Below are 16,279 nucleotides of genomic sequence, written 5' to 3' on the forward strand. Positions count from 1 at the left end.
CTGATATCAAAACTTTTAATACTGATGCTTTTGAACAGTGGTGTTAGAGAAGACTCTTAAGAGACTGAAGCTGAAGCTCCAATACTTTGGCTACCTGATGCAAAGAACTGACTCATTAGAAAAGACCCTGATACCGGGAAAGATTGAAGACATGAGGAGAAGGGGACGACAGAGGATGAGATGGTTGGATGGCATCGCCAACTCAATGGACAGGCATTTGAGTAAGTTCTGGGAGTTGTTGATGGACAGGGAAGCCTGGCGTGCTGCAGTCCATGGGGTCACAAAGAGTCTTACATGACAAAGCTACTGAACCGAACTGAACTGCTATCAGAACTAACTGAAGATGATATATATAGAGAGAGGAAAATACAGACCAATTGTATTCAGGAACATAAGCGCGAAAAATTTTAACAAAATAATAGATTATTAAATCCCATCAGTTCAGTGGAGAGTTCTGACAAAACATGGTCCACTGGAGAAGGGAATGGCAAACCACTTCAGTGTTCTTGCCTTGAGAACTCCATGAACAGTATGAAAGGCTAAAAGATATGGCACTGGAAGATGAACTCTCCAGGTCAGTAGGTGCCCAATATGCTACTGGAGATCAGTGGAGAAGTAATTCCAGAAAGAATGATGAGACGGAGCCCCAATGAAAACAACACCCAGTTGTGGATGTGACTGGTGATGGAAGTAAAATCCAATGCTGTAAAGAACAATATTGCATAGGAGCCTGGAATGTTAGGTCCACGAATCAAGGTAAATTGGAAATGGTCAAACAGGAGATGGCAAGAGTGAACACTGACATTTTAGGAATCAGCAAACTAAAATGGTCTGGAATGGGCGAATTTAACTCAGATGACCATTATATCTATACTGTGGTCACGAATCCCTTAGAAGAAATGGAGTAGCCCTCATAGTCAACAAAAGAGTCCAAAATGCAGTACTTGGGTGCAATCTCAAAATGATCTCTGTTTGTTTCCAAGGTAAACCATTCAATATCACAGTAATCCAAGACTATGTCCCAGCCACTAATGCCAAAGAAGCTGAAGTTGAATGGTTCTATGAAGACCTACAAGACCTTCTAGAACTAACACCAAAAAAAGATGTCCTTTTCATCATAGGCAACTGGAATGCGAAAGTAGAAAGTCAAGAGATACCTGGGGTAACAGGCTAATTTGGCCTTGGGAGTACAAAACAAAGCAGGGCAAAGGCTAAAGGAGTTTTGCCAAGAGAATGCACTGCTCAGAGCAAACACCCTCTTCCAACAACTCAAGATACAACTCTACACATGGACATCACCAGATGGTCAACACTGAAATCAGATTGATTATGTTCTTTGCAGCCAAAGATGGAGAAGCTCTATACAGTCAGCAAAACCAAGACCTGGAGCTGACTGTGGCTCAGATCATGAACTCCTTATTGCAAAATTTAGACTTAAATTGAAGAAAGTAAGGAAATCACTAGACCATTCAGATATGACCTAAATCAAATCCCTTATGATTATATAGTGGAAATGAGAAATAGATTCTAGGGATTAGATCTGATAGAGTGCCTGAAGAACTATGGACAGAGGTTCATGACATTGTACAGGAGGAAGTGATCAAGACCATCCCCAAGAAAAAGAAATGCAAAAAGGCAAAATGGTTGTCTGGGAAGGCCTTACAAATAGCTGTGAAAAGAAGAGAAGTGAAAGGCAAAGGAGAAAAGGAAAGATATGTCCATCTGAATGCATAGTTCCAAAGAATAGCAAAGAGAGATACGAAAGCCTTCCTCAGTGATCAGTGCAAAGAAATAGAGGAAAACAATAGAATGGCAAAGACTAGAGATCTCTTCAAGAAAATTAAAGATACCAAGGGAACATTTCATGCAAAGATGGGCTTGATAAAGGACAGAAATGGTATGAACCTAACAGAAGCAGAAGATATTAAGAAGAGGTGACAAGAATACACAGAAGAACTGTACAAAAGAGATCTTCATGACCCAGATAACCACAATGGTGAGTGCGAAGTCAAGTGGGCCTTAGGAAGCATCACTACAAACAAAGCTAGTGGAGGCGATGGAATTCCATCTGAGCTATTTCAAATCCTAAAAGGTGATGCTGTGAAAGTGCTCCACTCAATATGCCAGCACATTTGGAAAAGTCAGCAATGGCCACAGGACTGGAAAATGTTGGTCTTCATTCCAATCCCAAGGAAAGGCAATGCCAAAGAATGCTCAAACTACGGCTCAGTTGCACTCATCTCACACACTAGCAAAGTAATGCTCAAAATTAAGTCCCTTAATATCTAAAGTAGATGACACTCCATGACCAAGTGCTTCTTCCCAGCGAAATGGACACAAGTGGACACACTAGTGTAACCGCCACTGGGGTCAGTAGACACAGCCTTTCTACTAAACTGCCAGGTTTCCCTGTGCCCACTTCCAGTCAGGCCCACCTCCAGTGGAAACAAGTACTATGACTTCTGTACCACAGATGAGCTAAGTCTGATATTGAGCTTTGTGTAAGCTCAATAGATACCCTTTTATGTCTGCTGCTGCGTCGTTCAGTCGTGTCCGACTCTGTGCGACCCCATAGACGACAGCCCACCAGGCTTCCTGGTCCCTGGGATTCTAGGTTCTTTTAAATAATTATATGATTGTCTCAATAGATTCAAATAAAGCATTTGACAAAATTCAATCCTTTCGTGATAAAAATCCCTCAACAAAATAAAACCAACTATGAGAAACCTACCATCTAACATCTTTATTATCATTATTGTTAAAAAATAACTTTTATTTAACAGCAAAATTGTGTGTATTGGAACTGACTCATTGGAAAAGACTCTGATGCTGGGAAAGATTGAAGGCAGGAGGACAAGGGGATGACAGAGGATGAGATGGTTGGGTGGCATCACCTACTTGATGGACATGAGTTTGAGTAAACTCCGGGAGTTGGTGATGGACAGGGAGGCCTGGTGTGCTGTAGTCCATGGGGTCGCAAAGGGTCAGACAAGACTGAGCACCTGGACTGAACTGAACTGACCACTGCCATCTTGGCACCGTCATAACCATGACATTTCACAATTCAGTACCCAGTGATTTCCTATTGCATCGTAAGTTTAATAATATAGATGTATTACTGATAGAAATCTCAGCAAACACAAACTTGAATGTAAGAAAACAGTGCCTGTATTATGTAAAAGCTTTATATAAAAGCCAGCAGAGGACCTGCAACTCTCATGATGTGTATTTTGTAATGGACACGTTGCATACGCCAATGGTGAGGCACTGAGTGTTTTCCTCTTAGGGTCAGGAAGACAAGGATACCCTTTCTCATCATTTGTATTCAGCATTGTTCTGAAAACCTTCCTATTGAAATAAGGCAGTGAGAAAATATAAAAGCACAAAGATTAAAAAGAAAGATAAAAAAAGTTTTATTTGAAGAAGATAACATTGTTTATCAGCAAATCAGTTACTAGAATGAAACAATATCTAGGGAGTAAAATGCAATTATATTTTATATATACTACAGTGAAACTATTGAAATATGAAATGAAATGAACTCCATTTACAATATCATAATAATTAGGAGGGCTTACTCCTTGGAAGGAAAGTCATGACCAACCTAGACAGCATATTAAAAGCAGAGACATTACTTTGCCAACAATGGTCCATCTAGTCAAGGTTATGGTTTTTCCAGTAGTCATGTATGGATGTCTGAGGGCCGAAGAATTGATGGTTTTGAACTGTGGTGTTGGAGAAGACTCTTGAGAGTCCCTTGAGAGACTGCAAGGAGATCCAACCAGTCCATCCTAAAGGAAATCAGTCCTGAGGGTTCATTGGAAGGACTGATGCTGAAGCTAAAACTCCAGTAGTTTGGCCATGTGATGCGAAGAGCTGACTCATTTGAAAAGACCCTGATGCTGGGAACGATTGAGGGCAGGAGAAGAAGGGGACGGCAGAGGATGAGATGGTTGGATGGCATCACCGACTCAATGGAGATGAGTTTGAGTAGACTCTGGGAGTTGATGATGGACAGGGAGGCCTGGAGTGCTGTGGTCCATGGGGTCGCAAAGAGTCGGACATGACTGAGCAACTGAAATGAACTGAACTGAACTGAATTGAACATTTAGTGAAATACATGCAAATCATTTATATTGAGAATTTTTAAACAACACTGAAAGAAATTAGAAGAGAACTAAATAAAAGGACAAACATACTATGTTCATGGATTTTCAGACTCAATATCGTTAAGATTGTCTACAATCTACAATATCATTAAGATTGTCTACAAATTGATCTACAGGTTTAACACAATCCCAGGCAAATCCTCATGGACTCAGAAACTGATGAGTTGAGTCTCAAACTTATTTAGAAATTTAAAGGACTTAAAATAGCCAAAGCAACTTCAAAAAGAACAAAATTGGAAGACTCACACTAAATGATCTCAGAACTTACTACAAAGCACCTGAATTTGAGACAATGAACCTTAAAGAAGCTGAAAAGAGCAGGGGACTCAGTCAGCAGATTGTATTTCACCATCTGGATGAACATGGAGAAAATTAACCACAGCCCCATCCTTAGACCCCTACAGCAGGAATTCAAGATGAGTCATAAAAGCTAAAACTGTAAAACTTCCAGAAGAAAACAGAAATATATTTTTATCCTTCACACTGGAGAAAGTTTCTTAGAATGGATTCAAAAAGGAGTACACGTACAAGTCAACAAATTGGACTTCACCCAAACAACAAGCTCCTGACCTGAACGGCATGATCGAGAAAAGGAAAAGCCAGTCGGAGGCTGGGAGAAAACGTTTGCAAGGCATGTATCTGACAAGGTCTCATGTTCAATACATGCAGTGAATTTCCACAAACAGATAATAAAAAGGACCCTAATAAAATGAGCAAAAGACTTGGACACTTCTCAAAGGAAGCTGTAGAATTTGCCAATAAACCCTTGAAAGGGGGTACAGCATTGCTCATCATCAGAGAAATATCAATTAAAATCACCACAAGACACCATTCCACTAACCTCAGTATGGCTAAAATTTAGAATTTTGAGAGACCAAATGCTGGCAAGGTTGTAATTAACAGGAATTCCTATGGACTGCTGATGGAAGTCTAAAACGGTTGCACCACACTTTGGAAAGCTTGCAAAAATTTCACTCGTTATCTTTTTATTTCCCTTAAAAAATATCAGTCCATAAAATATCTTAGACAAAATGTGATTCATAATAGCTCCAAACTATAAACAACCCAACATCCATCACATAGATAAGCTTGTGGTATGTTACACAATGGAACATGACTCAGCAATAAAAAGTATTAACTGGTTCTCGTAACTTTTTGAGTCTCTAGAACATTATACTGAGTGGAAGGAGGCAGAAACAGAGGAGTTTATATCGGATGCTTCCATTTGTGTGAAGTTCAAAAGCAAGGAAACCTACCCTAAGAGGATGGCAGTCAGGACTGTGGGTGATTGTGGAGGATGGGGGAGAGCTTCAGTTTAAGCATCTGCTGGGGTGATTGACAGGTTCTATATTGATTGGAATGGCGATTACAAGTCAAGGCATCACTTCCCTGTATGCAAGTTTTATCTCAATAGTTGAAGAATAATACTAATATTGACAGAGCATTTCTACTTAAATTGGACAAACACTTCCTTTATGATCGGAGGAAAGAAACATAATGGAAAGACGCTGGGCAAAGAGACACTACCAAGTAGAAAAGGAAGAAAAAAGTTCAAGGTTTTCCACAACAATTTGGGAAACTTATTTTATAGGAAAAAATCACACTGCAGGGATTCATGACTTCACTTTCAGCACTGCCACATTGAACATTACAGAAAGAATAACATTTTAACAGAAACAAAGCGTTCACCATACGCAGCTGACCCCACAGAGTGACCACGAAGCCTTGGGGCGGTTTGACCTGTGATGCTTTGCTGCTGCTGCTGCTGCTAAGTCACTTCAGTCGTGTCCGACTCTGTGCAACCCCATAGACGGCAGCCACCAGACTCCCCCGTCCCTGGGATTCTCCAGGCAAGAACACTGGAGTGGGTTGCCATTTCCTTCTCCAATGCAGGAAAGTGAGAAGTGAAAGTGAAGTCGCTCAGTCGTGTCCGACTCTTCACGACCCCATGGACTGCAGCCTACCAGGCTCCTCTGTCCATGGGTGTTTCCAGGCAAGAGTACTGGAGTGGGGTGCCATTGACCTGAAATGCCCACCACGATTTATGGACAAACCCATAGGGCTTGAGGTTTTCCAGCTCCTCTGTCCTGCAATTTAACTGTCCTGTTCAACGGTATCAACCTCTTCCCACACTCTTAAGAGGATTTATGGTGTCTGTCTGCTGATATTTAAGTCCTACTAGTTCCGGAGTCTGTTTTATCTGAACTGAGAGGCATGCTAGCTGCTGCCCCACCTACCAAATGGGAGAATTTCCTCTTGTATGTTTACGGACAGTCTGTGCCCACACCGCACAGCATTTTCTTAACATTCATTTCCATTCAACTTCAGTTGGCTCAGTCCCCATGGAGTCTGGAACCTAATGAAGCCTTCGCCCAGTTGTCTGCTGTCTGTTCAGGTAGGCGTCTTCTACCCGCAGCGACTGACTCCATCCTCAGTGACTAGGTCTCGTCCTCAGCCCCGGCGCCCGGCCTGAGCTGGGGCCCGAACCCCCACTCGGGGCATCGTTGGCACCACGTCCTGCTGCATCCCCACCTTGCCTCATTCCTGCGGAGAGCGGTCACAGCCACTCATTTCCTCCCTTCTCACTCTTTCCATGCTGGGGCCACAGCGGGGTGAAGTTTCCACTTCTGGTTTCTTCCCAGGTGTGGTTTCCCCCCTTCCCTATAATCTGGGGAAACTAATACCCCAGCCTTTTGGACCTGAGGCTGCCTGAACCATAAACGTGTCGCCCACATCCCAGCAGGTGACTCGAAGGACTGTAGCAGATGGAAGCCAAGAGAGGAGTCTGGCTTTTCCAGTTGCTGTCAGAGATATCCTTGGGTTCCCATCTGCATCATCAACCCCAGGTGAGCTGCCAGGGAACCGAGAACACTGGGGTGGGGAGCCTACCCTTCTCCAGGGGACCTTCCCGACCCAGGGATCGAACTGGGGTCTTCTGCAGTGCAGATGACTCTTCACCAGCTGAGCCACCAGGGAAACCCAAGAATACAGGAGTGGGTAGCCTTTCCCTTCTCCAGGGGACCTTCCCGACCCAGGGATCAAACCGGGGTCTCCTGCAGTGTGGTGGCTCTTCACCAGCTGAGCCACCAGGGAAGCCCCATCAACCCCAAAAGATCCTTAAATTAGGGATAAGTGGATGCGATCCTGCCACCTCCATCTCACAGTCTGGCTTCTGTGGTCCTTTCCCTTTTTCAGTCTGACTTGAAAATTCTTGGAAGACAGGAGAGGAAGGACAAGCCAACTGTTCTGCAAACCTTCAGGACAGATGACCTGGAAAGTTCCTCAGACCTTTAAGGGGCTGCTACTGCTGCTGCTGCTGCTGCTAAGTCGCTTCAGTCGTGTCCGACTCTGTGCGACCCCACAGACAGCAGCCCACCAGGCTTCCCCGGCCCTGGGATTCTCCGGGCAAGAACACTGGAGTGGGTTGCCATCTCCTTCTCCAATGCATGGAAGTGAAAAGAGAAAGTGAAGTCGCTCAGTCGTGTCCGACTCTTAGCGACCCCATGGACTGCAGCCCACCAGGCTCCTCCGTCCATGGGATTTTCCAGGCAAGAGTACTGGAGTGGGGTGCCATTGCCTTCTCCGCTTTAAGGGGCTATGCTGGTTAATTGAGACTTTGTTTATTTGTTTTTTTTTAAAAAGATCTCATCTTGTGGTCATCATTCTGTCGTCAATGGCACGGTATTTGTTTTCCTGATAAAAGGAGATTTATTAAGACATCTATTCCTGGGCAACTTAAAAAGTCTGTCTGGTAATAAAGAAGCTTTTCAAAATCAGAAGTCAAGAAAAATTCTATGTAATTGAATGTACTTTTGGCTAACAGATTTATTTTGACTAGTGACTTTGTGAACATGTGATAGTACAGACTCATCTTTTCATTTTCTGTTGCATTATTGGCTAATATAGGTCTTCCCAGGTGGCTCAGCCATAAACAATCCGCCTGCCAAAGGAGGAGACACAAGAGATGTGGGTCAGGAATGATCCCCTGAAGAAGGAAATGGCAGCCCACCCCAGTATTCTTGCCTGGGAAATCCCATGGACAGAGGAGCCTGGTGGGCTACAGTCCACGGGGCTGCAGAGAGTCAGACACACGGCAGTGACTGAGCACATGGACTGATACACGATGAAGATGCATCGTGTAATCACGCCAGTCAACATGCCCCGGTGGCAGAGCTGTGCAGGTCACTGTGAGGGTGCGTTACTGCAGCCATCTCGCGGTATGATGCGGGATTTACCTGAGTTTCTAGTGAGGACAAGGCCCCAGATGCATCATTGTTCTTACGGAGCAGAATAATTGTCCATCTTCCAGTTTCTGAGTGGTACTGGAGTAGCAGCACCTTCTTCCAAACAGTACATGTTGGTTATTAAATAATACGAATGCATGCTTTTCTCATACATGTATATATCACTGTCCCCAGAGTCTCACCTCCCAAGTCCTCTTCAGAGCGTTTCAGGTGGTCCCTGCCACCTCACTGGAACAGGCAAGGCATTTGGCAAGATTACCAACAAGGTCATCCAGGGGTTGGTCCTCACTTGTCACCCTACTCATCTTCTCCTGGCCAAGCTCCTGGGCTAAACATCCGTGCCTCCACCCTGCTGTGCCCCTAACCTTCCAGTCTTTACCGTTTCTCCCGCTGAACACTGAGCAGGGCGGGCTCCCTCCTTGGCACTCGGTGCCCCCTGCACCTCCTCCAGCGTGCGTGTGAACAGCGCTGGAGGCCGCTGCCTTCCAAATCACCCCCAGACTCCCCCATCCCCGTACATCTACCCCATGAGTGATGCCAACGCAACGCTCCACCAGAGGCTCGGATGCCACCCAACCCCCGCCCCAGCCCTAGTCTCCACAGCAACCGGTGGGACCACCATTCTCTTAGTCTTGTGTCCTCAGCCGAGGCTGGAGCCTTGGACGCCCCTCCTCCTCAGAACCTCGCACCTCATGATCAATTCAGTCGTACGTTGCATCGGACCAGCCTCCAACACAGGGAGCAAACGCCGCCACGGCTCCCCGCTGCCGCCGTCCTGGGCGGCCACATGTCTGAGCAGCCTCCTGATGCCAGCGGGTCCCGTTCCCCTACAGTCAGCTCCTGCCAGTGGCCAAGCGGTCCCTACAAAGCATAAACTAAGCACATCTTTTCTTATTTAGAAAGTCCCAGTGGCTCCTTCCCATAGTCGAAATCCATCTCAGACCCTCCCCTCCTTCCGCGGCTGTTCCCTGGCCTGCCTTTCCCAGGTGGGCACCTTTGGCCCGCGGTTCTCCTCTCGCTCTCCTGGCGCGGGTCCTGACAAAAGCTTGTGCCCCGCTCTCAGCCCTTTTTCAGGGGTCCCTCTGCAGGGAGCCTGCTTCCCCAGGTGTGTGTACACGCACGGACAGTCCTGAGTCCCCTGGCTGTGAAGGGTCCTCCAAGCTCTTCGTCACTCAGTGCCGGGCACCTGACTGGTGCTGTTTCATCACGCGCGTCAGAGATGGAGACAAAGACCTTCCTTACACGGGTGCGGCCTGACCACAGTGGTTCCGGCTGGTCTCGGAAACTTCTGGTGCTCCCTACAGGAGCCCGCACCCTGGTGTGGGGGAGGGCTGCATTAACCCCACATGGAGATCCTTCCTGTCCTTTGTAGCAACAGCCACAGAAGCATTCCCAGGCTGTCCCAAGTGTCCTGTGGGTGCTAAAGGCAGCATCTCTGGGTTTTCTGGCAACTGAAGATGAGCAGCAGCTGATGGCAGACTGGGCCGACGGGAATCTCCTGGGACGCGGGTGCAGGAGCGAGGCGACTCCAGCGTCACCAACGCCCGCCAGGAGGAGTGGAAACTGATCCGAGAGGCTGGAGTGACGTGAGGGTGGATATTAGCGGGTTTTAACCCTCAGTGACAGGTGTGTACGGCTTTCGCTTCTGTTTTCATCTTGCTGTCACCTAGGAGAAAAAGAGCTGGAGTGTGGGGGACTGGTGGTATTTAACCTTTGACAAAAGAGAAAAACTTTCAAAAATCCAAGTGCAGGATTTTTTTTTGAAAAACGCAACTTACAAATGGAACCAACAGATTATTTCATTTAGAGAAATGTCTGGGATCGTGGTTACAAAAACAAATGAGGTGATTGGTGCTCATCTACAGACATCCAGACGTAATTTCATAAACATGAAAAATCGAGTGCCACATGGAGAGTTTTTTTAATTACACAGAATCCATCTTTCCACTATTTCTATGTTGATTGAATTATTAAGATTAATAAATCTTACATGAAGCTGAAATTCTCAGATAGTAGGCAGTCCAAGACAACAAATATTTGTTAAATTATAGATTCCAATTTTGACTTATAAGGAGGCAATGAATGAGTTTTATATATTTGATTTAGAAAATAAAACATGGTTTGAATATTCAAACTGTAGAATTTTTTAAGCTGGTTAATAATCTTCAGTAACAATCTATCATTATCTTTTTTATCTCAAGATAATGAGATTTGAACTTGAATTTAAAATAACTGTTATGAACTATCAAACGAGATGTATATGTTAAAGTCTGAGAGATGAAAGGAAAGAGTTACGTTCATCTAGGAGTAAGGATTCAGCATACAACGGTGTTTGAGACGATTCTTTGAGAGGGTGACTGGGGTGGAAGTTGCAGAGCAGAACTCTGGGGGGTGAAGCGCGTGCACGGCAGTCAAAGGGTGCTTTGAGTGAGGACGTGCATGTCTGGGCGACAGGAATGCTGGGTGGATAAGCAAGTGCCATCTGGCAGTCGTGAGGGATATCGCTTTATGCTGGAAAACCTCGGGTTCCCAGTGTAGGAGTTTAAAGTTCATATGGTAGGTCAGCATCTCAAGAAGCAAGTAAGCCAGCTCCAGACTCTCTTACCTGCCTGCTGGCCTCATGCAAAGAACTCAGAAGCTGTGGGGCTAGAGAACCACACAGTGGAAAAAGTCAGGATTCCAAGCACCACATCGGGGTGAGGAGGAACACTGAACTTCCAATTCACTGTTACCAACTTTTTGTGACAATGAAATTGAATCGCTGCAGCTGCCGTTACCCAAACCAGCGCAGCACGCTGTGGGCTCATGCTCACCCGCTGGCTGCCTCACTCCAGGCTTCTGCACGTGGTGCCCACAGGAGACGGAGGGCGGGACAACAGGCTGAGACGGACCTGCCCCCTGGGTCTCTCCTGCCTAAACAGGTCTCTTCGGGGGAGGGGAGCAGGCATCACTGAGGAAGCTGGTTACATGGGCACCACACGCTGCAAGAAATGCTTTAACCTGACACATCATCTCCCCAGATTCGAGCTTTGGTTGGATACAGACTAGAAAACTGACCATGTTTAGTATAAAAGCTAACATATTTAGCATTGTCTTCCCATCACCCCCTCGAGACCCAAGGAGGAAATGATGTGAGGAAATCGCAAAGGAGCGTTGAAGTCACTGGCTGAGGTGTAATGAAGGCAGGCAGCCAGAGGATGTGTCTTGCCCAGCACAGATTTGGGGCATTGTTGTTTCCCTGATTAGATTAAACGCAACAGAAAGTCGGGGGCTCCGCTTGGCTGTGCTCCTAGCTTTTTCCTACCTCCCAACAGCTAGTAAGTCCGTGACAAATAAAGAGTGAATGTGTAATGAGCCAATAGCTGGTGAAAGGGGAGGAAATACAGACGCAAGAGACACTGTGAATCACAGCTGTGTGAACGGACTGGGGAACAAGAATGACGACCGTGGAGCAAACGCCCAGCCTGCATAACGTTCAGTCACTCGAGACGAGGAGCCCAGCCGAGAAGCAGGCCCCCCGCACACAGCGCGCCGACATCACCAGCCCCTCTGCTGCAGTTCTGCCTCGGGTCTGTCTTGTTCTCCGCAGCTCGGCTAAGCAGCCTCTGAGCCCAGCCCAGTCCCAGAGGTGTCTGCACCATCACACTCAGCACTGGGTCAGCACCCAGGCGGGTCTCCAGACTTCCTCCTGGATCAGCCCAGCCGGCAACTGAGGTTCAGACAGGTGGAGTCTAGAGAGAAGACTGAGGTCTTCGACCGACATCTTTTGCCTCCGCCTGACTGTAGCGATGAGAAGGATGCAAGATTACCGAGGAAAGAAAGGAACGCAGTCGCAGTCTTGGCCACACGCAGGGTTGTGGATAAGAACCTAGCCCTCTGCCTCAGTGTCCATCACAAGGGCCATGGTCACCTGTGTATCACAGTTAACTGAAGCTCAACTGAACACAACTTAAAATCCAGCTTCTCGGGTGCACAGGACACATTTCAGGCGCGCAGTCTGTCAGCACAAGAGTGAAGCACCTCTACCGTCCCGAAGACCTGCTGTACCGTCCTGGCTTCACAGACACCAGAGGCCAAGCCGTTTCCTGCACGCATGGATAATGTCTGAGGCAAGAAGGATGCGCTCAGGAATGGGCTCTGGGATTTCGGGGGTGTTTTCTAGTTCCTCCAACAGGAGATACATTGAGAATCCCTTTTCTGACCCTATACCATAAATAAGCACTTGTTGAATGGCCCTTGCAGGGGCATTCAAATATAGGCAATACAGAATTCTCATGAGCAACAAATATGGCCAAGGCAGTATTCCCATGAGCTACAACCTCAAGCCTGTTTTTTAAAAAGGAATTTTGCTTTCTTTTAAATTTGGGTTTGATTTTCAGTGGAATCACAGTATCTCTGTGGCAGGAGATCTAACCTACTCACTTTAAAAACTAGAGTCTCTGAGCCCTGAGTCGTTGCCAGTTTGAACTCGGCTGATTCAGAGCTGTGCGCCTGTTTCTCCTCCCGGGGTGTGAGCTGTATGTTCCAAAGGGGACTGTGTATCTTCTGTGTGTCTTCAGGGGAAGACATGTCTGGTTTGCTCCACTCCTGGACGCCACAGAGAGGAGTTCACCCCGTCTGGTCTGTGGCCATCAGCCTCCACTTCGGCCAAAGCTGCAAACCGTCCCTGGCCGCCGTGCCCCTGGGCCCTGGAGCCCCTGGCGACAAGCAGTGGCTCTGCTGCCCCTTCTCTGTCTCTCTGAGGCCCGAGCAGGTCTGGCTCGCTGCAGCAGGACTGTCTCAGCTCCTCTGCCTTGACCCCTTCTGTGTTGTGGGCCCCGCACCCAGGCAGACAGAGGAGCCTCTCCTGAGCCCTGCTTCCCGCTGTCCTGTCCTGGGCGCCTTCTGTCCCCCACGCTCATGACCAGGGCTCCGCCGCTTAGAAAGCAGCAGGGGTGGGAGGCAGGACAGCGGGGCCGGGCCGCTGCTCAGCCACTCAGCCTGGTCCGAGCGCTTTCCCTGCCCCGGAGGCCTCCGCTTCCTCCTGCTCCTCTGCTCTGGAAGACTTGCGTCCACGTGGGGACAGCAGGGTAGTCTGCCTTTGCGACCCCCAAGACCCACACAGCACGCTGAGCTTGGTTCCTAGAGTCACCATGAGTCTCTTGGGATTCCAGTCATCCCCGCCGCAGTTTTCAGAAGCTGGTGTTGGAGCCCAAGAGTAAGAATCTGGCTCTCAGTTTTAGACGCCGTCCTCCTGTGTCCTGCCTCAGTGAATGCTTCCTGAGACCTCGGTGGCAGCCACGGACCACCCAGGGAAAAGGCGATGGAGGGAGCGGAGGGGCCTGGGGGGCGGCTGGCACTGGGACGTGGACTCTGGCAGACTCGTGCCGCACCCTCTCCGTGGCAGACGCCAGGCTACTGGTGATCTCTTTGCAAGCAGATTTGTGCAGCAGCACTTTGCCTTATAGCCTCTGGAACAACCAGCCTATTTTGTAATTCTCTTGGATTACGGCGGTCTCTGATGCTCTCTGTTCTGACCTGGAAATTCTCCTAATGGTTGAGTGACCTGCTTTGCTTTTCTCTGGGTTCAGTTCAGTTCAGTTCAGTCACTCAGTCATGTCCAACCCTTTGCGACCCCTTGAACCACAGCACGCCAGGCCTCCCAGTCCATCACCAACTCCTGGAGTTCACCCAAACTCATGTCCATTGAATCAGTGATGCCATTCAATCATCTCATCCTCTGTTGTCCCCTTCTCCTCCTGCCCCCAATCTTTCCCAGCATCAGGGTCTTTTCCAATGAGTCAGCTTTTCGCATCAGGTGACCAAAGTATTGGAGTTTCAGCTTCAGCATCAGTCCTTCCAATGAACACCCAGGGCTGATCTCCTTCAGAATGGACTGGTTGGATCTCCTTGCAGTCCAAGGGACTCTCAAGAGTCTTCTGCAGCACCACAGTTCAAAAACACCAATTCTTTGGCGCTCAGCTTTCTTCACAATCCAATCTCACATCCATACATGACCACTGGAAAAACCATAGCCTTGACTAGATGGACCTTTGTTGGCAAAGTAATGTCTCTGCTTTTTAATATGCTGTCTAGTTTGGTCATAACTTTCTTTTCAAGGAGTAAGTGTCTTTTAATTTCATGGCTGCAGTCACCATCTGCAGTGATTTTGGAGCCCCCCAAAATAAAGTCTGACACTGTTTCTTCTGTTTCCCCATCTATTTCCCATTAAGTGATGGGACTGGATGCCATGATCTTAGTTTTCTGAATGTTGAGCTTTAAGCCAACTTTTTCACTCTCCTCTTTCACTTTCATCAAGAAGCTCTTTAGTTCTTCACTTTCTGTCATAAGGGTGGTGTCATCTGCGTATCTGAAGTTATTGATATTTCTCCAGGCAATCTTGATTCTAGCTTGTGCTTCTTCCAGCCCAGCGTTTCTCATGAAGTACTCTGCATAGAAGTTAAATAAGCAGGGTGACAATATACAGCCTTGACGTACTCCTTTTCCTATTTGGAACCAGTCTGTTGTTCCATGTCCAGTTCTAACTGTTGCTTCCTGACCTGCATACAGATTTCTCAAGAGGCAGGTCAGGTGGTCTGGTACTCCCATCTCTTTCAGAATTTTCCACAGTTTATTGTGATCCACACAGTTTCTCTGGGGAGTTCTTCAGTTTATTCTTCAGTTTAGGCCAGAAAAAAAATGTCAGGGTCTCCTTGGTGGTCCAGTGCCTTCCAATGCAGAGGTACAGATTCGATCCCTGGTTGGAGACCTACGATCCCACATGCCTAGTGGCAAAAAAAAAAAAAAAAAAAAAAGCATAAAACAGAAGTAATATTGCAACAAATTCACTAAAGACTTTAAAAATGTTTCACATTAAAAAAAAAGTCTTAAAGAGAAATTTCAGATGAGATTCAAGATATAAGGTAATTATGGGTTGAAGAGATTCAACAATGTAAATAGTTGTTAAGACCCTAATATGGGTTCAATTTCATAAATAATAGCATCATTTTGACCCCTACATGTTCTCCACCATTTCACCCATATTTTCTCTATTGAGAGTGTAGTTTAGCAACTTCAAAAATGCTGACAGATCAGTACTGAGAGTGAGAATTGAGTGCATAGAAAATCATATATATCCATACCCACAAAGACAGAACTGTTCAGATTTCTCTCATAACAAACTGCTAACAAAATCATAATCAATGCCTAGTAAATGTCAGGCTTGCTATGTTGCTATATATCTTTCCAACCTGGCTTTAGTCAAGATAAACAAGAATTATTGCTCAGATGACTTCCCAGAATCTTCAGACTTGGTAGAAATGACAAACATGAGTAAAATATTAGGAACGTATTTGCACAGAGTGAGAAACTCTCTTTGAATCAAGAGCATCACTTGTTCCTCATGTCATAGTCGGCTAGTTCTCATCAGCAGCATAGAGAGGTGGGTTATTGTACACATTTCAGCTCTGGGTTGTGGGGAAAGGAAGCAAAGTGAGCTTTCTTTAATAACTGGCATGAATTTCACAGTTTCCCAAAGCAAAATAACTGATGCATACACATTTTCAAAATAGGGTTTTTGTGTTTTTTTTCCAGCAGCGTAATGCAGATCGCTGGGCAAACCGCACAGTCTTCTCCTCCACGGCCACATGGAGTCAAGACTCCTTTCGGACAGACTCACAGGTCATTCGTGCTTTCCTCAAAATGAAATGGAGTTCTTGGTTTTATTTTCTCTCAGTGGTGATCTCAAAGTCCTTGTCCAGATGTTCTTCTTTATAAGAATTAAAAAGGACAAATTTGATAAAAGTATAGAAAGACTCTTGAGTATACCCATTTCCTGTTTTTATTAAGATATCACTAAAAACAGCAAACGTGGATATAAAATAACCA

At 46.3% G+C, this 16,279-nt stretch overlaps 1 long non-coding RNA gene across 2 annotated transcripts in view; it reads left to right on the forward strand.

Moving 5' to 3' along the window:
* The window catches only part of LOC123464599, a 28,027-nt gene extending 20,444 nt beyond the window's left edge, over positions 1-7,583 (forward strand). The window contains exons 1-3 of one of the 2 annotated variants that reach the window (XR_006639615.1): positions 6,086-6,564; positions 6,910-7,015; positions 7,365-7,583. This is a non-coding gene — a long non-coding RNA (uncharacterized LOC123464599). Of the gene's footprint in view, positions 1-6,085; positions 6,565-6,909; positions 7,016-7,364 lie in introns of those variants that run through there. The other variant, XR_006639614.1, reaches the window with a different exon arrangement.
* The last annotated feature ends 8,696 nt before the right edge of the window (positions 7,584-16,279 follow it).

The sequence above is a fragment of the Bubalus bubalis genome, chromosome 10, assembly GCF_019923935.1.
Source record: "Bubalus bubalis isolate 160015118507 breed Murrah chromosome 10, NDDB_SH_1, whole genome shotgun sequence".
Taxonomy (NCBI): Eukaryota; Metazoa; Chordata; class Mammalia; order Artiodactyla; family Bovidae; genus Bubalus; species Bubalus bubalis.